The sequence below is a fragment of the Maylandia zebra genome, linkage group LG3 (assembly GCF_041146795.1).
Source record: "Maylandia zebra isolate NMK-2024a linkage group LG3, Mzebra_GT3a, whole genome shotgun sequence".
NCBI classification, from domain to species: Eukaryota; Metazoa; Chordata; class Actinopteri; order Cichliformes; family Cichlidae; genus Maylandia; species Maylandia zebra.
Window position 1 is genome coordinate 28,128,934 of NC_135169.1, and position 19,379 is coordinate 28,148,312.

Consider the following 19,379-nt stretch of genomic DNA (forward strand, 5'->3'; position numbering starts at 1 on the left):
AACCATTAGTGGCAGGATGGTACGGCGCGGAGCGGATGTGTTTGACTCCATTAGCTTTCAGGAACACCCTGAATTCCTCAGAACAGAACTGCGGTCCGTTATCACTCACCAGGACGTGGGGAATGCCGTGGCGACTAAAGAGACCCCGTAGCACTTGTATGGTTTTACCAGCTGTGGTGCTATCCATAATATGCACTTCAGGACACTTGGAGTGTGCATCTACCACCACCAGGTACATGTGACTTTCAAATGGACCCGCAAAATCCACATGGATCCGTTCCCACGGACAGGAAGGCCACAGCCAAGGGTGTAAAGGTGCTAACCCAGGCTCTTTTTGCACACGCTGACAAGAGTGGCAGGCTTTAGCTTGAAGCTCAATTTGAGAATCAATGCCAGGCCACCAAACATAGCTGCGAGCTAAGCTCTTCATCCTCACCATCCCTGGATGTGGAGTGTGGAGCTCTTTCAGGACATGAGAGCGCAGCTTAGGTGGCACAACCACCCTCACGCCCCACATAAGGCATCCCTGCTGTATTGTGAGTTCATGTCTGCGCATCAGATAGGGTGACAGCTCTTGATCTGTGTCCTTTGGTGCTGGAAAACATCCAGTTGTTACCATTTCCAGCACACGAGACAAAGTGACATCAGACAAAGTGTCACGTCTGATCTCGGCGACACTGACTGGTAATGTGTCCAGCTGAGATGCGTAGAATACCTCAACCACTCCCTGTTTCTCTTTCTGTGCAAGGGGCAGAGGTAAACGTGACAGACCGTCAGCATTGGCGTGATGTGCCCCCTTCCGATACTGTAAGGTGTAATTATGTGCTGACAGAAGGAGCGCCCAACGCTGCATTCGCGCAGCTGCCATTGATGGTGTACCTTTTACTGGACTCAGAATTGAGGTCAGTGGGCGATGATCAGTGAGCAAGGTGAACTTGTTACCATGGAGATACTGGTGAAACTTGCGCACTCCAAAAACAATTGCCAACGCCTCCCTCTCGATCTGAGCATAGTTTTGTTCTGCTTTGCTGAGGGTTCGTGAAGCATGAGCAATTGGCCGTTCTTGGCCATCAGGCATGACATGTGAGAGCACGGCTCCAACGCCATATGGTGAAGCGTCACATGCCAAACGGAGAGGCAGTTCAGGATTGTAGTGGGTGAGTATTTTTGGTGAGGCCAGACGTTCTTTAGCTTTCTGGAAAGCTGACTCGCAGGCTGATGTCCACTGCCATTTCTTCTCTTTAATGAGTAGCTCATTCAGCGGCTTCAGGACTGTAGCTAAATCAGGTATGAAACGTCCATAATAGTTGAGCATTCCCAGAAAAGAACGTAACTGGCTGACATCAGCTGGTGCTGGAGCTTCCATAACGGCACGCACCTTTTCTGGTGATTTGTGTAACCCTGCCGCATCAATTATGTGGCCCAGGTATTCCACTGATTCTTGGAAAAACAGGCACTTCTCCTGTTTGAGACGCAGGCCATAGTCCTCCAGCCTGCCCAAAACTGCCTTAAGGGTTCTCAGGTGTGTCTGTTTATCTGGACCACTGACGAGGATGTCATCCAGATAACAATGGGTGTATGGTAGGCCGAGAAGCACTTGATCCATAGCCTTCTGAAACAATGCAGGTGAGGACGCCACTCCAAAAGGCAAGCAATTGAAACGGAGCAGCCCTTTTTGTGTCGAAATAGTCAGCAGCTTCTTAGACTCCTCTTCTACCTCCATCTGTAGGTAAGCATTTGCTAAGTCTAGCTTACTGAAATGCTGACCTCCTGCTAGAGAGCAAACAGATCCTCAATGCGTGGAAGTGGGTACTTATCCACACAGAGCTGCGAATTAAGAGTGACCTTGAAATCATCACAGAGTCTCACTGAGCCATCCTTCTTGTTGACAGGGACCACGGGCGTAGCCCAATCACTATGCTCCACTGGTGTGATCACCCCAAGCTCAGTCAGGCGTTTCAGTTCTGCCTCCACCCGAGGGCGGAGAGCATAAGGCACGTTACGTGATGGACAGAATTTGGGGACACTATCAGGCCTAAAAGTCAATCTGGCTTTAATTCCTTTCATTGTGCCCAGCTCCTTAGAGAAAACGGCTGAGTGTTTCTTTAGCACAGCCTCCAGATTGTCATATCCGCTTTGCTCTCTGGCATGGACCATCTTTAAGTCTTTCCAGTTCAGCTTAATCACTCTCAGCCACTCCCTACCAAACAGTGGTGGAGCATCCACCTTTACCACGTACAAGGGTAGAGTTGCACGCTGCTTATTCAGTTCAACTTGCACCTTGATGACCCCTTCTGGTGCCAGCGGCTCCCCAGTGTACGTTTTCAGCATGATGTCAGTGGGTTGCAGCGGCAACTGACTCAGCATACTTTTATATTGTTCCCATGGAATCAAAGACACAGCAGCCCCTGTATCCATCTCCATCTCCATTTTCTTCCCGTTAACTACAGGCATTAGGGAGATACGTGAATATTTCTCTTTTTGTGACAAAGAATACAGCTCCAACTCACTATCAGTGTCGGGTCTGGTTCCTTCACTTTCTCTCTCCTCTGCAGCAACATGATGAATTCTCCTCTTTTTGTCCTTTGCTCTGTTTTTAACTGCATTGCCTTTCAGCTCAGGTTTCCCCTCTTTCTCTTTCCTATTCCAATCTTGGCTGCTTCTGGCTCTACCTTTACACATGCGTTTCGTGTGGCCCTTCCTTCCACACTGGTGACAGTCACGGTCTTTGTACCAGCAGTCATCATCAGTATGATTAATTTTCCTGCAGCGGCGGCATTTATCACCTTTTTGTGACAGCACCGCATTCAGTTTAAGGGAACCACTCAACTGCTGCACTTCACGTGTTGCTGTCTCTGCCGACACAGCATAATCAACTGCTTTGCGAAACGTTAGATCCTTTTCAGTCAAAAGACGCTTCTGCACAGTTTCACACTTTAATCCACACACAAATCTGTCTCGTAGAGCATCTTCCAGATACGCACCAAACTCGCAATGTTCTGACAGTCTTTTCAGCACCGCCACATACTGTGCGACCGTTTCTTCTTCCCCCTGATTCCTCTTGTGGATCCGGAACCTTTCAGCTATTACCAGCGGTTTGGGAGCAAAATGAGCTTGCAAAACACCCACAATATTGTTATACTGCATTGTCCCAGGCTTGCTTGGAGCTACTAGATTACGCAGCAGACCGTACGTCTTGGGACCCATCACACTCAACAGCACCGGGACCCGTTTCTCAGGCTGAATGTCATTAGCAAGGATGTAATGCTCAAAACGTTCAATATACGTCGCCCATTGCTCACCAGCATCATCAAAGGGGTCCATCTGTCCAATCATTCCAGCCATGATGTATCCGCTGTCCACAGCCAACACTGTCGTTTCTGACTCGTCGGCGAAAAAGCAGCTAGCAGCTAGCTCCGATGCTAATTCACCACGCGATCGTCCGTTTTCCGTCCAAACTCGGCCATGCAGTCAGTTCATGCTCAGTAGACGGCCAAGTCTTCCAGACGTCAAAACTCGTCGCCAATTTATGTTATATTTCCACTGTAGTGTCAGTATGTAGCCGCTAAGACTGGTGGACCTAAATCTTCACCACCAGTCTTCACCACCCCTTTCTGCTTGTATACATACAAGCAGAAAGGGGAGCGAGCGGGTCAGCGCTCAGGGCACAGAAACTAAGCTGGCTTCAAACACCATTTATTTCCATAAAAAAAACACAGCCAGAGTCACAAATACAAGATAAAATTCCCCGTATACAATAAAAATAGTGTTGCAACCCGCTAAAAACCCTGCCGGCAGAAATAACTATACACTATTAAAACAAGGCTAAAACATGTTTTCCATATGCTAAAATTACCCTCCCATAGTCCCATAATCCCACAGTCCAGCCACACATGGGCGAATGGTCCTTATATGAAAGAGACAGGAGAGGAACTTCTCTTCCGGTATGGTAAAACTCGTCAGCAGCAGACCAGGGAGGAGACTCCTATCGCAGACCTGTCTCCTCCTGACAGCGCGTCGCCGCACAGTCCCGCCCCGCTCCACACCTGAACACGGCCTCCCTCGTCTCACCGTCAGATGCAGGCAGAAGGGCATCCCTGCCCTGTTGTGCATTGCAGCCATCGCCACCCACTGTTGCTGTTCCTGCGTTGGGAGTGGATTGCCGAACGACTCGCGGCACCCCACAGTCAGGCAGCAGTTCCTTCCACACACGTGCGGGCTTGCACGCGTTCCTTTTTCTCCTGCTCACCTTTCGTGCGACACTCCTCTTTTTGTCTCTGCGCTCACTATCCCCTTTAACAGGTCAACCTGGCGGCTGATAGGCCACCTTGGGGAACGCCCCCACCTCACAGGTGCCTACAATTGTCTGTTTAGTCCACAGTGGATTAAAGGAACATGGTACAACATTAACACACATAATATAAATATGAGGATAAAACCATGCCGTATAAATATCAATAAACAAACATGCAATATAAATATCACAATAAAATCATGCAAATAAAATCAACACTATGTACCAATACACAGATTGATAAAACATAAAAACACAAATTTCCACTGTGTGACAAGTACACTATTAGTGTCATGGTTGCAGTGTTGGGAAGGTTACTTTTAAAATGTATTCCATTACAGAATAAAGAATACATGCCCCAAAATGTATTCTGTAACGTATTCCATTACGTTACTCAATGACAGTAACGTATTCTGAATACTTTGGAATACTTAATATATTGTGGCGAGTTCAGACAAGGAGGAGACGGAGGTATCGTTTGGTCTTGCTTCCCGTGAGCTAGCCAGGGAGCACAGCCGTTTATTACATTTGCAGAAGAACACACTGCCGCTAGCTAACTGCTCAGCGCGGCAACCACAACACACATAGGGCGCCCTCTGACCCCGGAAGGACACACCGTCGCAGCGAGAGGGCGTCACCCGTCACCATGGTAACATACACAAAACATAACTGTACAAACAGAACCCCGAACAGCCCTGACCCGCTACAATATTATCATGCTTTTTATAACAACGTGAATGTACTATTGCTGTGTGATTTATTACTATTACTGAAGGTCCGCGACTCCGAACTGTAGTAAAGGGACCTCTGACTAATACGGCGGGGTCCCTGTCGGCTGGTAGCCGAAAAATAGCTCTACTTTGTTGTGTGGGTCAACTTTTCTTGCGAGAGACAGAGAGAGGCGTTGAAAGACTGCTCCAACGGAACTTAATGTTTTTGGAGGAAAACACGAACACAGCGTACAGTCGAGTCTTAATAGCGTACTTACAACTGGGCTCATCAGGCTCTCTTCTTGGCTGCAGTGGTTATTATTATATTTACATGCTTCCAGCTCCCGTTTTTGCTCGATGACTGCTCCTACCTTTCCACTCCCCTTTTTCTCCCTCCTCGCGCTCACAGACACATAATGTGTATGGCAGTCCATTCTCCCTGCAACACGGACTACACTGCCCATGAGGCTACATTCTTTAGAGCTATGCTTGTAGCATTCTGCCTGTTAGCTTAGCACAACAACAACAACAACGAAAAGGCGCTCTCTCACCCAGGAAACACACAGTCGCAGAGAGAGAGAGAGAGCGTCGCCCTGTAACCATGGCAACCGTAACGCTGCCGCCTGGAACAAAAGAACGTAGCTGTCAAACAAAACCCAAACAGTCCTGACCCGCGACAATATGAAACAGGAAAGTACCCCAGTGTAATCCATTTATTTCAACAAAGTAACTGTATTCTGAATACCACCTTTTTAAACGGTAACTGTAACGGAATACAGTTACTCATATTTTGTATTTTAAATACGTAACGGCGGTACATGTATTCCGTTACTCCCCAACACTGCATGGTTGGCTGTGTGGCAGGCAAGCAGAAGTGGTGGACCCAAAATTGCAGGACTCTTGGAGATGGGAATAAACTGAAAACGCAGCTTTATTGCTGGAAGAATGATTCACGAAATACAACTTACAAAAACAAAACTCTAAACCGAGGTGCTGGAGGACAGGACATTACAAACACACAGCAAGTTGAGGGTACGAAGCGACACTGACACAGAGAAACACAGGGCTTAAATACACAGATGGCAGTAATCAAGGGATGAGAGACAGGAGGGGAACACACCTGGCAGAAATCACAGCTGACGAGACAGGGGAAACGTAAACTGAGCACACTCACATACGACACAGACCTTCACAATAAAACAGGAAACTCAGACACATGGAACCAGACAAGACATTGAACTAAACAGACAGATTCACAAACAGACGGGGTGACACCATAGACAGACAGATACAGACGCAGACTCAGAGGCAGACCGAATATAACACGTAGAACTCAAACAATAATAATAATCATGATAATAAATTGGAAAATGATAATAATAAACTTAAAGCGCTGGGCCACCGACCCAGGACCATGACAGTACCCCCCCCTCAAGGGCTGGCCCCCGACAGCCCCAAAAGACAAACAGACCACCAAGCCAGGGTGGGCGGCGGGAGGCACAGGACGGAAGGCCCAGAACAGAACAAAAGAAGAGCCCCCCCAGAAAACCAAAAAAAATGTCCAAAGACCACACAGGGGATCAGAGTACAAAATGTAGGTCAGGAGGTCGGCCTGGGGACTGATAGGTCAGAAGGCCAGCACAGTTCATTTCGGGAGGCCGACCGTGCGAAAGGCAGCAGCAGCGGGGCAGGTTCGGAGGCCGGCCGTGCGGACGGCAACGGCGGTGACGGGCAAACAGTTCTGGGGGCCGACCGTGCGGACGGCAACGGCGGAGGCGTAGAAACAGTTCTCGGGGCCGACCGTGCGCATGGCAGCGGTGGCAACAGAGCAAGTCCGGGGGCCGGCCACGCGGAGGGCAGTGGCGGCGTTCAGGAGGTCGTCCACAGCGGCGACAATGCCCAACTAGAGGCCAGGAAAGCGGCCGGCAGAGACGAGGTGGAACAGGACGAGCTGGAACTGATGATGGTGTGACAACCGCAGGACCAGACGAGGCAGGACCAGACGAGGCAGGACCAGACGCTGAACCCGGACCTGGCGTGGAAGAAGCCACTGCGGCTGGACCAGGCGAGGCTGAAACCGGAGCTGGACCTGGCGAGGGTGAAACCGGAGCTGGACCTGGTGAGGGTGAAGCAGAAGCTGGACCAGGCGAGGGTGAAGCAGAAGCTGGACCAGGCGACGGCGTGGGTGAAGCAGAAGCTGGACCAAGCGACGGCGTGGGTGGTGAAGCTGAAGCTGGACCAGGTGACGGCGTGGGTGAAGCTGAAGCTGGACCAGGCGACGGCGTGGGTGAAGACACAGAGGCTGCAGCTGGCGAGGATGAAGACACAGAGGCTTCAGCTGGTGAGGATGTAGACACAGAGGCTGCAGCTGGCGGCGGCGTGGAAGCCGGAGACGGAGGCGCTGCAGCAGGCGGCAGCGTGGACGAAACTGTGGATCCAGCTGCTGCTGCAGGTGTGGATGAGGCTGCTGGTGGAGCAGCTGGTGGCTGGACGGGCTCCTCAGGCCCCCCAGCTGACGAGGAAGGTTGCTGGACGGGCTCCTCGGGCCCCCCAGCTGGCGAAGCAGGAGGCTGGACGGGCTCCTCGGGCCCTCCAGCTGGCGAAGCAGGAGGCTGGACGGGCTCCTCGGGCCCTCCAGCGAAAACAGTCTCAGGACCAGTGGGCACAGGGGCCCCTGGAACACACAGGACAAAACCAGCAAGCGCAGGGACCTCTGGCAGGGACAGAACGGAACCAGCAGGCACACGGGCCTCTGGCAGGGACAGATCGGAACCAGCAGGTACACGGGCCTCTGGCAGGCACAGAACGGAACCAGCAGGCGCACGGGCCTCTGGCAGGCACAGAACACGGGCCTCTGGCAGGCACAGAACGGAACCAGCAGGCGCACGGGCCTCTGGCAGGGACAGATCGGAACCAGCAGGCGCACGGGCCTCTGGCAGAGACAGATCAGAACCAGTAGGCGCACGGGCCTCTGGCAGTAACAGAACAGGACCAGCAGGCCCACGGGCCTCTAGCAGGAGCAAAACAGAACCAGCAGGCACGCGGGCCTCTGGCAGGGACGAAACAGGTTGCGCTGGCTTCTTTATGTCCAGGGGTCCAGAGTTAACTGAATGCTGATATTTAACCTCTGGGGAGGCCCCGGAGAGAGTAAAAGTCTCAAATTTAGCCAGGTCTTGAGGAGCAACGAAAGTCTGTGTGGGGGCATCCTCCTCCTGAAAACGAGTGGGTGGAGATGGTGGCTGAATAGACGGTGGAGCTGGCGGCTGAGGTGCAGGCCGTGCTAAAGGCTGAGGCGCTGGAAATACAAGAGAGTGCACTGAGGTCGACTGAGCTGCGAGTGACTGGAGAACCGGAGGAGACTGAGCTGCAGAGGACTGAACTGGGGACCGCTGGGCAGCTAAGTGAGCTTCTGGCTGGGCAGCTAAGCAAACTGAGGGCTGCTGGACTGCGAATTGTGATGACTGCTGGGCAGCTGACTGCACTACCTCAGTGGAGTTTTTAAAAGACTCGGGAAATGCTGGCTCTTCAGCCTCTAGCGGTCCAGAGTCTGCTGAGGGAGGACACGCAGACTCTGGGGAGGCCCTGGAGATTGTGTCAATATCTACAACATTACCACTTGAAGTCTTTAAATGAGTGTCAGTAGCCCAAGAAACGAAACATTCGGGCGCACACTGAACAGTCTCTTGAGGTGGCAGTTCAGAGAATAAAACAGTCTTAATGTTCTCAGAGCTGAGGTTAATTGTCTCCGGGGTGGAAGCCGCAGCTTTAGCTGATACGGGGTTAACAGGGTCAGATGGAGCAGAAGAAACATAATCCTTTTTATTGACATTCCCAGAAGGAGTGCGGGAAAAACTGTCGTGGTTACTCACAGCTGCTGATTGCTCTGGGAAGGGGCTGGAGTGCGGCTGTAGCGAGGACTGGTAATGGCGCCGGTGCCGTTTCCTCCTGGAAGTGGGAGTGGAAACTGCAGAGGAGAATGGCGATGGCGGAGAGGCCGACTCCTCATCCTGCGCCCACATGGCCGCAAGGAAAGAGGCTGGCGAGCGACAGTCGGAGCAGACCGGAGTCGGTAGTTTGCTCGGTGGCAGCGGCAAGGGGTTGATATCCTGCCGCGGCGATCGCTGTGGTGTCGCAGAAGGCTCCGTGTTCGCCCGCTGCTGTGTTGCAGGGAGCTTACGCTGCTTCGCAGTGCGCTCCGTCAGTTGCTGCTGTTGCTGCGGAGGCCTCGGAGTGGAGTACTGCGAACGAGCAAAGGCCGCTAGCTCCTGAGCCTGAAGAACCTCCTGGGCTTCGTGCATCTCGTCAATTAAGCTCATGAATCCCTTGAGTTGGCAGAGATGTGGATTCCCCTCGAGGATTGTTCCAATAGCGTTTAATCCGATCGCCATCGCCTTAGTATCCTTTGTGTGGGAAATCCGCTCCATTAGGGCCATGACGTGGGCGAGATCGCGCTCCCGGGATGAGTCCGCTGGGTCCATGTACTGGTCGTGTCGTTCTGTCATGGTTGGCTGTGTGGACAGACCACTGTACAGTATGCATATAGTATGTTGTGATAGAAGTAGCTATACCTAGTGATACCAGGAAGAAGGATCATGGGAAGCTTGAGAAGTACCAAGGACTGAGAGTGAAGCTAGAGAAGATTTGAAGGGTAAAGACAACAGTGGTCCTCATGGTAACTCAGTTCTTGATGTACCAGCATTGGGGTCGTAGTGAATAGTGATGATGCTGAACTGGGTAAGAGGAAGAAAATGAATGAAGGCTTGGAGTGATTTGGGGTTTTTGTTTATCCCATCATAAAGACCACATAGCTTGAAAATGTGAAAAAACAGTTAAAATCCATAGGCTACATAAATGGCAGTATTTTGATTCACTATGTCCAACAGATCCTTGAATAGAGATGACTGGTTCTGGATGTCCGGACACTCCATGAATTTCTTCAACTGGCCACAAGATTTTGTCCCTTACTATTACTCCAGCATGTGTGGAGCCATGAGCAATGGAGAGCACTTCATGTGGCAGGACCTGCACTGTGGGGAACACGTCAACTTCATCTGCCAATCAGGTCGGGCTGAGATGACGCTAATGCATGTGTGCACTGTTGTTCCTCAGAAAGTTTTGTGCTTCTGAGGACTGATTACTCTACCTTCTGTTCATTTAGGTGCTGGAGACAATGTGCAAAGAGTGGATTTCTACAGCACCAAGAATGTCACAACTGTAAAGTAAAGTTCCCTGGGTGGGACGCCAGGTGGGCATATATACAGTGGGGCAAAAAAGTATTTAGTCAGCCACCGATTGTGCAAGTTCCCCCACTTAAAATGATGACAGAGGTCAGTAATTTGCACCAGAGGTACACTTCAACTGTGAGAGACAGAATGTGAAAAAAAAATCCATGAATTCACATGGTAGGATTTGTAAAGAATTTATTCGTAAATCAGGGTGGAAAATAAGTATTTGGTCACCTCAAACAAGGAAAATCTCTGGCTCTCACAGACCTGCAACGTCTTCTGTAAGACGCTTTTCTGTCCCCCACTCGTTACCTGTATGAATGGCACCTGTTTGAACTCATCATCTGTATAAAAGACACCTGTCCACAGCCTCAAACAGTCAGACTCCAAACTCCGCCATGGCCAAAACCAAAGAGCTTTCGAAGGACACCAGGAAAAGTATTGTAGACCTGCACCAGACTGGGAAGAGTGAATCTACAATAGGCAAGCAGCTTGGTGTGAAAAAATCAACTGTGGGAGCAATCATCAGAAAATGGAAGACATACAAGACCACTGATAATCCCCCTCGATCTGGGGCTCCACGCAAGATCTCATCCCGTGGGGTCAAAATGAGAGCGGTGAGCAAAGATCCCAGAACCACACGGGGGGACCTGGTGAATGACCTGCAGAGAGCTGGGACCAAAGTAACAAAGGTCACCATCAGTAACACACTACAACGGCAGGGAATCAAATCCCGCAGTGCCAGACGTGTTCCGCTGCTGAAGCCAGTGCATGTCCAGGCCCGTCTGAAGTTTGCCAGAGAGCACATGGATGATACAGCAGAGGATTGGGAGAATGTCATGTGGTCAGATGAAACCAAAGTAGAACTTTTTGCTATAAACTCAACTCGTCGTGTTTGGAGGACGAAGAATACTGAGTTGCATCCCAAGAACACTATACCTACTGTGAAGCGTGGGGGTGGAAACATCATGCTATGGGGCTGTTTTTCTGCCAAGGGGACAGGACGACTGATCCATGTTAAGGACAGAATGAATGGGGCCATGTATCGTGAGATTTTGAGCCAAAACCTCCTTCCATCAGTGAGAACTTTGAAGATGAAACGAGGCTGGGTCTTCCAACATGACAATGATCCAAAACACACCGCCCGGGCAACAAAGGAGTGGCTCCGTAAGAAGCATTTGAAAGTCCTGGAGTGGCCTAGCCAGTCTCCAGACCTCAACCCCATAGAAAATCTGTGGCGGGAGTTGAAAGTCCGTGTTGCTCGGCGACAGCCCCAAAACATCACTGCTCTCGAGAAGATCTGCATGGAGGAATGGGCCAAAATACCAGCTACTGTGTGTGCAAACCTGGTAAAGACCTATAGTAAACGTTTGACCTCTGTTATTGCCAACAAAGGTTATGTTACAAAGTATTGAGTTGTATTTTTGTTATTGACCAAATACTTATTTGCCACCCTGATTTACGAATAAATTCTTTACAAATCCTACCATGTGGATTCATGGATTTTTTTTTTCACATTCTGTCTCTCACAGTTGAAGTGTACCTCTGGTGCAAATTACTGACCTCTGTCATCATTTTATGTGGGGGAACTTGCACAATCGGTGGCTGACTAAATACTTTTTTGCCCCACTGTATATATATAAGGGGTGCAACGATACTCGTATCAATATCGAACCGTTCGATACAGTGCTTTTGGTTCAGTACTCATATGTATCGAACAATACAAAATGTTTTATTTATTTTATCAACTTTTCTTCTGACGATGCTGTCTGTGTTGAGCGCTCAGTGGATCTGTGTTCAACTACTCCACTGAGCGCAGCGCAAGCTAGCAAGACAGAAGCTAAGCTCGTTGCAACATGGCAACTGCCTCAACGCTCCCCGAAATTGAACCTCCCCCACCCTCATTCAGATCTGGCGTTTGGAAATATCTTGGTTTTCATGTGACGTATGACCCTGATGGTAAGCGCGTCATGGACAAAAGTAAAACAGTATGTCGGATGTGCCACGCAATGCTCAATTACATTGGTGGGAACTAGTGCGTTAGCGCAGTTAGCTTGTTAACGTGTTGACGCCTCCAGGCCCACACATGGGGAGATCCGCGGTAACGGAGATTTGCTGCATTATGGCGTTAATGTCATTTTAACGAGATTAACACTGACAGCAGTAGTGGCAACACAACGAATATGACTGCACATTTACTCCGACATCATCCTAGTGCAAAGACAAGTGGAAACAGACAAAAACAACAAGCACGCATGCTACAAACTTTACCCGAGTCATTTAGACAGCCGTTAGCACATGATTCTCCTTATGGGGACCTGACATGTTTAATATGCTGCTGAGAATATAGCCCAGAAGAAGCGGATAGTATAGCTTTTATTTTGGAAAGAGACATTTCTCTGTAATAAACTCTCTTTTCCAAAGATGAGTGATTTCTCGATCAGATAGATTTATTTTCTTATTACTTTGTTGTTTCAGCAACATTAAATTTAAAAACTGTACTTTTGAGTTAAAATATATATTTATAATTTTAATAAATGCCAAATTAAAAAGGCATGACACCAAAGTATCGAACTGAATCGTTGCACCCCTAATGTGTGTGTGTGTATGTATGTATGTATGTATGTGTGTATATATGTATATATATATATATATATATATATATATATACACACACATACTGAGGCTGTACGCTAAGCGGAAGGAAGGGGGCCGGGGACTGGTGAGTGTCAGCACCACAGTCCAGGATGAGACAACGAACATCCAAGAATACATTGGGAAGATGGCCCCAACTGACCGAGTGCTCAGTGAATACCTCAGGCAGCAGAAACCCAAGAAAGAGGAGGGAGACGAGGAACCATCATGGAAGGACAGGCAGATACCACCGGCAGATAGGGGAGGTGGCTGATATCCAGAAATCCTACCAGTGGCTGGACAAAGCTGGACTGAAAGACAGCACAGAAGCACTAATCATGGCAGCACAAGAACAAGCTCTGAGCACAAGATCCATAGAGGCTGGGGTCTATCACACCAGGCAAGACCCCAGGTGCAGGCTGTGTAAAGATGCCCCAGAGACAATCCAGCACATAACAGCAGGGTGCAAGATGCTAGCAGGCAAGGCATACATGGAACGCCATAACCAAGTGGCCGGCATAGTGTACAGGAACATCTGTGCCGAGTATAACCTGGAAGTCCCGAGGTCAAAATGGGAGATGCCCCCAAGGGTGGTGGAGAATGACCGAGCTAAGATCCTGTGGGACTTCCAGATACAGACGGACAAAATGGTGGTGGCTAACCAACCGGACATAGTGGTGGTAGACAAACAGAAGAAGACGGCCGTAGTGATCGATGTAGCGGTTCCGAATGACAGCAATATCAGGAAGAAGGAACACGAGAAGCTGGAGAAATACCAAGGGCTCAGAGAAGAGCTCGAGAGGATGTGGAGGGTGAAGGTAACGGTGGTCCCCGTGGTAATCGGAGCACTAGGTGCGGTGACTCCCAAGCTAGGCGAGTGGCTCCAGCAGATCCCGGGAACAACATCGGAGATCTCTGTCCAGAAGAGCGCAGTCCTGGGAACAGCTAAGATACTGCGCAGGACCCTCAAGCTCCCAGGCCTCTGGTAGAGGACCCGAGCTTGAAGGATAAACCGCCCGCAGGGGCGTGCTGGGTGTTTTTCTTTTTTTATATATAGCATCAAATGGAGCGTCATAGTCTACAACTAAATTGCAATATCTGAATTGCTTGTCACTATATATTGTTTTGCAGCATCCTATATAGTATATACTATACCATACTATAATGATCATAGCATATGTACCCATGTTTCCTGTTTGCTAGCTTAATAGAAACAGTAATTAATATTCATGAACCTCATTCAATTAAAAGATGTAACTCTGAAGATGGTTCTGGATTATATGAAAAACGTTAGCAATTAAATGTAGATTACAATAAAAAAAACAAACACAGAACTAAACTCAAAATTCACCAAGTGAATTGAATTTGCATTAAAAAAAAACTATACAAGTAGGGCCCTGTGGTGCTTTTAGGCTCCTACATTCACTTGTAGGTTTGTGTGGCTTGTAGTGAAGCAGCTTATTTAGAGTAATAGTTGCATCTTGGTTAATATATGCTACCAGTCTATGCCTCTCTCTTTCTTTTGCTCTCTTTCAAGTCATTTGGGTTTATTTGTTGTTTGCTTGCTTTATCTGTTGATTTACTTACAATTTATGACATGTTCAACTTTTGGGTTTTAATAAATTTGCCTCTCATACAAGTTATGTCATTTTACCAAATGAACAAACACAAACACTACAGGGAGTGCAGAATTATTAGGCAAATGAGTATTTTGTCCACTTCATCGTCTTCATGCATGTTGTCTTACTCCAAGCTGTATAGGCTCGAAAGCCTACTACCAATTAAGCATATTAGGTGATGTGCATCTCTGTAATGAGAAGGGGTGTGGTCTAATGACATCAACACCCTATATCAGGTGTGCATAATTATTAGGCAACGTCCTTTCCTTTGGCAAAATGGGTCAAAAGAAGGACTTGACAGGCTCAGAAAAGTCAAAAATAGTGAGATATCTTGCAGAGGGATGCAGCAGTCTCAAAATTGCAAAGCTTCTGAAGCGTGATCATCGAACAATCAAGCGTTTCATTCAAAATAGTCAACAGGGTCGCAAGTAGCGTGTGGAAAAACCAAGGCGCAAAATAACTGCCCATGACCTGAGAAAAGTCAAGCGTGCAGCTGCCAAGATGCCACTTGCCACCAGTTTGGCCATATTTCAGAGCTGCAACTTCACTGGAGTGCCCAAAAGCACAAGGTGTGCAATACTCAGAGACATGGCCAAGGTAAGAAAGGCTGAAAGACGACCACCACTGAACAAGACACACAAGCTGAAACGTCAAGACTGGGCCAAGAAATATCTCAAGACTGGTTTTTCTAAGGTTTTATGGACTGATGAAATGAGAGTGAGTCTTGATGGGCCAGATGGATGGGCCCGTGGCTGGATTGGTAATGGGCAGAGAGCTCCAGTCCGACTCAGACGCCAGCAAGGTGGAGGTGGAGTACTGGTTTGGGCTGGTATCATCACAGATGAGCTTGTGGGGCCTTTTCGGGTTGAGGATGGAGTCAAGCTCAACTCCCAGTCCTACTGCCAGTTCCTGGAAGACACCTTCTTCAAGCAGTGGTACAGGAAGAAGTCTGCATCCTTCAAGAAAAACATGATTTTCATGCAGGACAATGCTCCATCACACGCGTCCAAGTACTCCACAGCGTGGCTGGCAAGAAAGGGTATAAAAGAAGAAAAACTAATGACATGGCCTCCTTGTTCACCTGATCTGAACCCCATTGAGAACCTGTGGTCCATCATCAAATGTGAGATTTACAAGGAGGGAAAACAGTACACCTCTCTGAACAGTGTCTGGGAGGCTGTGGTTGCTGCTGCACGCAATGTTGATGGTGAACAGATCAAAACACTGACAGAATCCATGGATGGCAGGCTTTTGAGTGTCCTTGCAAAGAAAGGTGGCTATATTGGTCGCTGATTTGTTTTTGTTTTGTTTTTGAATGTCAGAAATGTATATTTGTGAATGTGGAGATGTTATATTGGTTTCACTGGTAAAAATAAATAATTGAAATGGGTATATATTTGTTTTTTGTTAAGTTGCCTAATAATTATGCACAGTAATAGTCACCTGCACACACAGATATCCCCCTAAAATAGCTAAAACTAAAAACAAACTAAAAACTACTTCCAAAAACATTCAGCTTTGATATTAATGAGTTTTTTGGGTTCATTGAGAACATGGTTGTTGTTCAATAATAAAATTATTCCTCAAAAATACAACTTGCCTAATAATTCTGCACTCCCTGTACATTTCTTTCCTCTATAATGCCACTTTTGATTTAGCTACATGACAAAACTCTTTCAGTATGTAAAAGTTTCATCTTATTTGTTATTTTTAGTTAATTATAATGATCCTGATAGTGACAAGTCTAAACTTTGTTCTTTTTCACTCATTTTTTAGTTTCTAACATTGCAATACAGCAGCTACCCATATTAAATTTTCAGGGTCGAAAAAGACTCATATACCCAAGTTTTGTCTTTATTTAAATTTTGATCTAGAATAATAAGAATAATGTCTGAAAATGTATAATAATAAATAACAATCAAACATAATCTGTGAGATTAAAATGTGTTTTATGGCTGGCTTTAAAGATTAAAGGGACAGAACCAATATTGTGAATTTCAATTTAGTTTTATTTATAGTGTCAAATCACAACAACGGTCAGCTCAAGGTGCTTTATATTGTAAGGCAGACCCTACAATAATACATACAGAGAAAAACCCAACAATCATATGACCCCTATGAGCAAACACTTTGGCGACAGTGGGAAGGTAAAACAGGAAGAAACCTTCGGCAGAACCAGGTTAAGAGCGGGATGGAAGATGTGGAAGAGAGACAGAGATAAATAACAGGTATGATTCAATGCAGAGAGGTTTATTAACACATAGTGAGTGAGAAAGGTGACTGGAAAGGAAAAACTCAATGCATCATGGGAATCCCCCATTGCAGCATAAGTAAGGGAGGATTCAGGGTCACCTGATCCAGCCCTAACTATATGCTTTAGCAGAAAGGAAATGTGGTGTGGGAAAGAGTAAAATAGGAGGATGATCTCAGAGTACAGAAAGGAGTGGAGATGTGCAGAATATTAGAGAGATTATGGAGACTTGAAAATACGAAGCAGAATCTTAAAATCATTGCCGTATTTTAGCTGCTGAAGGAAGGGGGTCCTATGAAAGCTGTTCTAATAAAAACACAACAGCTGCATTTTGAATCTGCTGAAATCTGTGTGGTAAGGCAGGAAGGATAGAATTACTTGATTGATATGAGATCAAACCAGAGCCTGTACTAGTATAGCATTACTGTTAGCTGTGAGGGAAGGGCATAGCCTATAGCCAGCTTTGTGCTTCAGTGTCACTGGCCATATAGTTTCAGCAGTAAACATGCAGCACTGTTATGTCTGTGCGGACATGTAGAGTAACAGGAACTCTGATGGTTTCTATGTAATTTCACAAGTATTCGTCTGGAAAGACATAAAAGTAAAGAATGGAAAAGAAATAAAAGTAAAAACTGCAAAAATGTTCAAGCTGTTCTATTTTTAACTGACACAATTATTATTTACAAGATTATATCAAGGAGAAAAAAGCAGCTGATGCTGATTAAATGGTACACTGTACCATGTACACAGTGCTCCTTGTTATTGTTTCCTGCTCCATAATTGTAACATCACAAGTTAAACACCAGGGGGCGCCATTGGGGTGTTTAAGGCTAGACTATCATAGGTAGCGCTCACTTTAGTTAAGTGGGCTGAAACAGTAAAACTTGCCTCTCTGCCAGCGTCAAGAAGTTTAACTGCACGTTTGAACTCTGAGATATCTTAATATGAGAAAAAGAAGCACAATTTCAACAGTGCGCCTCGTTTTTTCTACATGGTAAAGAAATGCTGCCGTAGTAAAAGAGAAATCTGTCAGCATGACTCTAACTTTAAGAAATTAATGTGTAAAATTACAGAAAACGTTCTGGTCATTACTGATAATGTCCTTAAATTATAAAACAGAAACTTCCCATTTTATTTTATTACTATTGTATTTTCTTTTTTAAAAAATGATTATGTTACACGTTGTAAGAAAACCTCAAACTTTAACCATAAAAACAATAGAAGAAATTGCAGTTAGAAGTCCAAAATGTTTGCCCTCATTCACATTGTCCAAAGCTGTCCAGTGGGCCAGATTGGAGTCATTGTGGGTCTGACTCTGGCCCCTGTGCCTTATATTTGACACCCTTGGTTTAAGACCAATAGTGAGGCCACTCCTTAATGCAACCCCTGACGGTTAAATTTAACATCAATAAATGAACCATAGTGTAAATCAAATTTGCTTATAATGGCTCTAGAATTGAGTAAAGAGTGGTTGTGATTCATGTAACATCAAGCACCGACTCAAAACCATCTTCAATCTGACTTTAATTTAGCTGCTCCGTGATTTAAATTTTACATCAATAATTCAGTTATCATTGAAAATTCACCAGGATCAGGATGTGAGAGATATATCTGGCCTTTCAGCTGATCACTGAAGCCTCATCAATGGTCAGTGAAAGGGTGGCTGTCAAGAAATTATTTTAAAGGTACCCATATGGAAAAGATATATATAAATCTTATAAAGTTTGTATCTGTCTTGTGTGAAACTTGTATGAAAAGCATATAAGAGTGAAAACAGATATAAGATCCCTTGAGAAATTATATAATGAAACTTGTATGTTTTGGATACTTACTAAAACAATGTATGAAAGTAATGAGAAAGTGGCCACTTTCATGAGTAATCACATATAAGTTTTTACTATTTCTTTTCCGTATGGGTAGAGATAAGGCTGAGGTATGGAAATTACTGGGGAAAAAAACCCTGTTGTCTGATGAGCTGATTAATAAAAATTTGACATTTTTGTCAAAGTCTGGAGGAGGCCAGGAGAGAAGTACGATTATACAAACTCTGGTTTGCGCTTTATATACTACACTTTTCCAACTAAATATACAGAAATGAGTTGTGGCCAAAGATGTTTAGACAGTACCAGGATCTATTGCACATTGCCCATTTTGTGCACATTAATAGCGGTGCAATTGTTTTAAATAAACTATAATTCCCAACAAACAGGAACAGTTCCTGCTGAAGATTAAAGCGTATACCTGTATACACTGGTTGCTTTGTGCACCACCTGCCATGTCCATTTTTGCTTGTTGTTACAGTGCTGGTAATTGCTGCAGTTTTCTCCTGAACGAGTAATAAAAACAAAAACAAATGCACGGTTATTACGTGTACCATAAAAGCACTATTCAGTTAATTATCTTAAAACAATACAAATCTTTACATCATCAAGGCTGGAGATCAAACATTAAGCGATCTCCTGCTGTGGTGCTGAGAAGAGCGCCAATAAACAGTCAGACTGTGTGCACACATTAATATGACAGGCTGGTTGCAGAAAGAAACGTTTTCTTCGCAGACTCATATATAATCTGACACAATCACCACTGTTCAAAGCATGCACATTGAAAAAGCATGACTATTGTGCTTCTACTGAAGCACTGTAGTGT